Consider the following 4,613-nt stretch of genomic DNA (forward strand, 5'->3'; position numbering starts at 1 on the left):
CTCTGTGTTTGCATTTCATTCTCTTATAAAGGACTCCAGTAATAGGATTAAGACCCATACTGATTGAGGTGGGTCACACCTTAGCTGAAGCAGCTTTATCAAAAGATCTTACTTTCAATGAATTCATACCCAAAGGAATGGATTAACTTTAAGAACATGTTTTTGTGGGTTACTTACAGCTTCAAACCACCACATTCTACCCTCTGAACCCCCAAAAGACATGTTCTTTCTATATGCAAAATATATTCATTCCATCACAATATCTGAGAAGCCTTGGGTCATTTCCATAACAATGGATGGTGTGCCAGTTTGTATATATTATGTCCCCCAGAAAAAGCCATATTCTTTAATGCATTCTCATAGGGGCAGACATATTAGTGTTGATAAATTGGAACCTTTGGATTAGGTTGTGTCCATGGAGATGTGACCCACCCAACTGTAGGTGATAACTCTGATTAGATAATTTCCATGGAGGCATGGCTCTGCCCATTCAGCGTGGGCCTTGGTTAGGTCACTGGAGCTCTATAAAAGCTTAGACAGAAGGAGCTCACAGCTAGCTGTAGCTGAGACAGACATTTTGAAGATGGCCATTCAAAGCTCATGCAGACATTTTGGAGAAAGCCATTTTGAAACGCAATCTGGGAATAAGCAGATGCCAGCCACGTGCCTTCTCAGCTAACAGAGGTTTTCCGGATGCCAGTGGACTTTCTCCACTGAAGGTACCCTTTGCTGATGGACACTTTATAGCTTTAAAACTATAACTGTGTAACCAAATAAACCCCCTTTTATAAAAGGCAATCTACTTCTGGTGTTTTGCATTCTTGCAGCATTAGCAAACCAGAACAGATGGGAATGTGTAACACAGTGAATCTTGTGATGGACAATGACTGTGATTAACATTACAAATATAAGGAAGTTCTTTTGTGAACTAGAACAAATGTATGACACTATCACAAGGAGTTAAAATAGAGTGGTATATGGGAGAAAATGTACCAGTTGCCCACTATGGACTATAATTAACAGTAATAGCTTAACATTCTTTCATCAATGTAACAAATGTACCGCACCAATACTAGGGGTCAAAAACAGCGGGTGGAAGTGGGATAAGGAATATGGGATTTGGGGGGTTTTCTTTTATATTTTTATCTTATTATTGTTTTTTTTTTTTTTTTGGAGCAATAAAAATGTTCTAAAATTGATTGTGGGGATGATAACACAACTGTGTGATGATACTGGGAGTCACTGATTTTTTTTTTTATTAAATTCAGTTTTATTGAAATACATTCACACACCATACAATCATCCATGGTATACAATCCACTGCCCACAGTATGATAACGTAGTTATGCGTTCATCACCACAATCTATCTCTGAACATTTTCCTTACATCAGAAAGAGCCAGAACAAGAATAAAAAATAAAAGTGAAAAAAAAACACCCAAATCATCCCCCCATCCCACCCCATTTGTCCTTTAGTTTTTATCCCCATTTTTCTACTCATCTATACACTAGATAAAGGGGATGTGATTCACAAGGTCTTCACAATCACACTGTCACCCCTTGTAATCTACATTATTATATAATTGTCTCCAGGAGTCCAGACTGCTGGGTTGGAGTTTGGTAGTTTCAGGTATTTACTTCTAACTATTCCAATACATTAAAACCTAAGAGGTGTTATCTATATAGTGCATAAGAATGTCCACCAGAGTGACCTCTCGACTCCATTTGAAATCTCTCAGTCACTGAAACTATTTCGTCTCATTTTGCATCCCCCTTTTGGTCAAGAAGATACTCCCAGTCCCACGATGCTGGGTCCACATTCATCCCCGGAAGTCGTATTCTGCATTGCCAGGGAGATTTACAACCCTGGGAGTCGGGTCCCAGGTAGTGGGGAGGGCAGCAAATTCACCTGTCAAGATGGCTCAGTTAAAGAGAGAGAGGGCCACATCTGAGCAACAAAGAGGTACTCAGGGGAAGACTCTTAGGCACAATTATATGCCTAAGTTTAGCCTCTCCTTTGCAGTAACAAGCTTCATAAGGGCAAGTCCCATGATCGAGGGCTCAGCACATCAAACCGCCAGTCCCAATGTTTGTGACAACATCAACACCAGTCCAGGTGAGGATGTCCAACACATCCGCACCTTCCCTCAGATCCTCGGGGCTGGGGAGGGGGAGGCTGTAAATATATTTTTTATTATCTGCCCAAATTACTCTGGGATGTGTCACTATTTCACTCCAGCCTTTACTAACCTCCTGTATCTCACTTCCTATACAAAGTTCCATGCAATTGTGGTGTTTGAACAAATCGACTGTAGAGTTGTACCGTTTAGAAAATTTAGATCCTGTACCAAATAGGTATCTCTTCCCTTGTTCTCATATGGAAGTTGAAGTTTTAAAACACAATCAGTTTCAACCTTTACCCTTTGGCCTGGCTTGCCCTGGTCTTAACCAGACCTGCTTCATTCATATCACTAATTGAAGTCTGGGCTCTTTTTCAGCTTTTTTTTTTTTTAACAGTGGCTGTATGCACTAATACTGACATTCATATCTGCCGAGCTCTAGCTCTGAGTTTCAGGTGTCTCAGAGATATGCATTGTTCCAGAGACCAATCAGGTTATAAGCTAGGGGATCAGCATCTCAAGGTTTAGAGATAGGCCTTACAATTCAGGGATAGAGTTAACTGCTGTAAGAGCCTACAATCTAGAGACTATTACAATTATTGTGACCACATTAGGCTATGTTCTAAGATTCTATTCTGAGTTTACACATTGTAGTTCGTCCATATTGGTGAGGCATTAAAGTGTTTGCCTTTATTTCTGGTGTACTTCACTCAAATACTGTGTACAGGGTCCATTCGGAGTCACTGATTTTATATTTTGGATGGATCGTATGGTGTGTGAATATATCTCAACAAAATTGCTAAAAATCAGTTATCAGCGTGTTCCGCCCTGGGACACAATTCCCCACTGTCTGTGATCTGTGAAACCTAGAGCAAAAGTTATCTGCTTCCAATTTACAATGGAGGAACAGGCATAGGGTAAACAGTTCCATTTCCATAGGAAGAAATTGAGAGGGAAATAGAGGTCACAGTTTCCAAAAAAATTCCAAAACCCTGCAGGGCATACTCCACTAGATTTCAAGGTCTGAGAGTCATCTACAGAACAATATTTTGTCCTCTGGGCCTGATGGAGTGGCAATCCCCACCCTTCTAAGTGCTTGTGCAGCAGCCATGCTCTCCCTGAACACTAGGGTAAAGGCTCCAGGCTCTTCACAATCCCCAGAGCACAGGCTCTACCCTCTGAGAACACTGGGGTGGCTGCACTTTTCCTGAACAGTGGGTAAAAAGGCCTGCCCTCTCCAAGCACCAGGACAGACTCCTTCTTTCCACATACATGGGTGGGCCCACACTCTTGGCCCTAGATGTCTTGGGTCCAGACCTCAGCTTCCATGGTTCTGCCCTTGAAGTGACTTTTTCCTTCATTCTGTCCCTTTTCTGTCTGTTTTAGTCCAGGCTGGCAGTGGTTCCATTCATACAGATCTCACAAAAACTTACCGGTTTTGCATGTAGTACACAGGGGTCCAAACCAGCAGACAAAAGAACTTTCCACAGATCCTTCTTGGATAACTGCATCTCAAATCCTGTCTACCACGGAAATTGCTGACAGGTTCCATGTTCAGTTAAACCCTTGCGTGGAGCACTATTCCCTGAGAACTTACTTTGCAGAGACTCAAAATTTTCCAAACCATCAGTTTCTGCTTTCTTTGTGTCCAGGAGTGCAGTTCTCAGATTTTCCCTTTCCTCTTGCATTTTACTATAAGCTGCAAGCAGAAACCAGGCTGTACTTCCCACATTTAGCTTGGAAATCTCCTCAGCTGAATATCCAAGTTCGTTGCTTTGAAGTTCTCCTTTCCATCTGGACTCAATTTTGCCAAGTTTTCTGCCACTTTAAAACAATGATCACCTTTCCTACAGTTTCCAATAACACAACATTCATCATTTCCATCTAAGACCTCATCAGAAGTACCTTTAGTAACCATATTTCTACCGACAGTCTCTTCAAAGCAATCTAGGTTTTATCTATCAAGCACCTTACAGTTCTTCCAGGCTCTACCCATTCCACAATTCCAAAGCCAGTTACACCTTTTTGGTATTTTCAGTAGCAGCATCCCACCTTCCTGGTACCAAAATCTGTTTTAGTTTCTTAGGCTGCTCCAGCAAATACTATGAAATGCGTTGGGTTAAACAATTGGAACTCTATTTGCTCACAGTTTCAAGACTGGAAAAATGTCCAAATCAAGATATCATCAAGGTAATGCTTTCTTCTGAAGACCAGCTGCTGGATCCATGGCTCCTTTGTCACATGGCAAGGCACATGGCAGCGTCTCCTGGTCTCTCCCTTCTTTTCCAGGTTCTGTTAATTTCAGCTTCTTGCTTATGTAGCTTTCTCTCCCTGTCTGAATTTCATTCTGCTTAGAAAGGACTCCCATAATAGGTTAAGACCCATCCTGATTGAAGTGGGTCAACCTTAACTAAAGTAGGCCCACCAAAAGGTCCTACTTACAATGGGTCCACATCCACAGGAATGGATTAGATTTAAGAATGTGTTTTTCTGG

This window comes from Choloepus didactylus, chromosome 24, assembly GCF_015220235.1.
Source record: "Choloepus didactylus isolate mChoDid1 chromosome 24, mChoDid1.pri, whole genome shotgun sequence".
In the NCBI taxonomy this organism is placed as follows: Eukaryota; Metazoa; Chordata; class Mammalia; order Pilosa; family Megalonychidae; genus Choloepus; species Choloepus didactylus.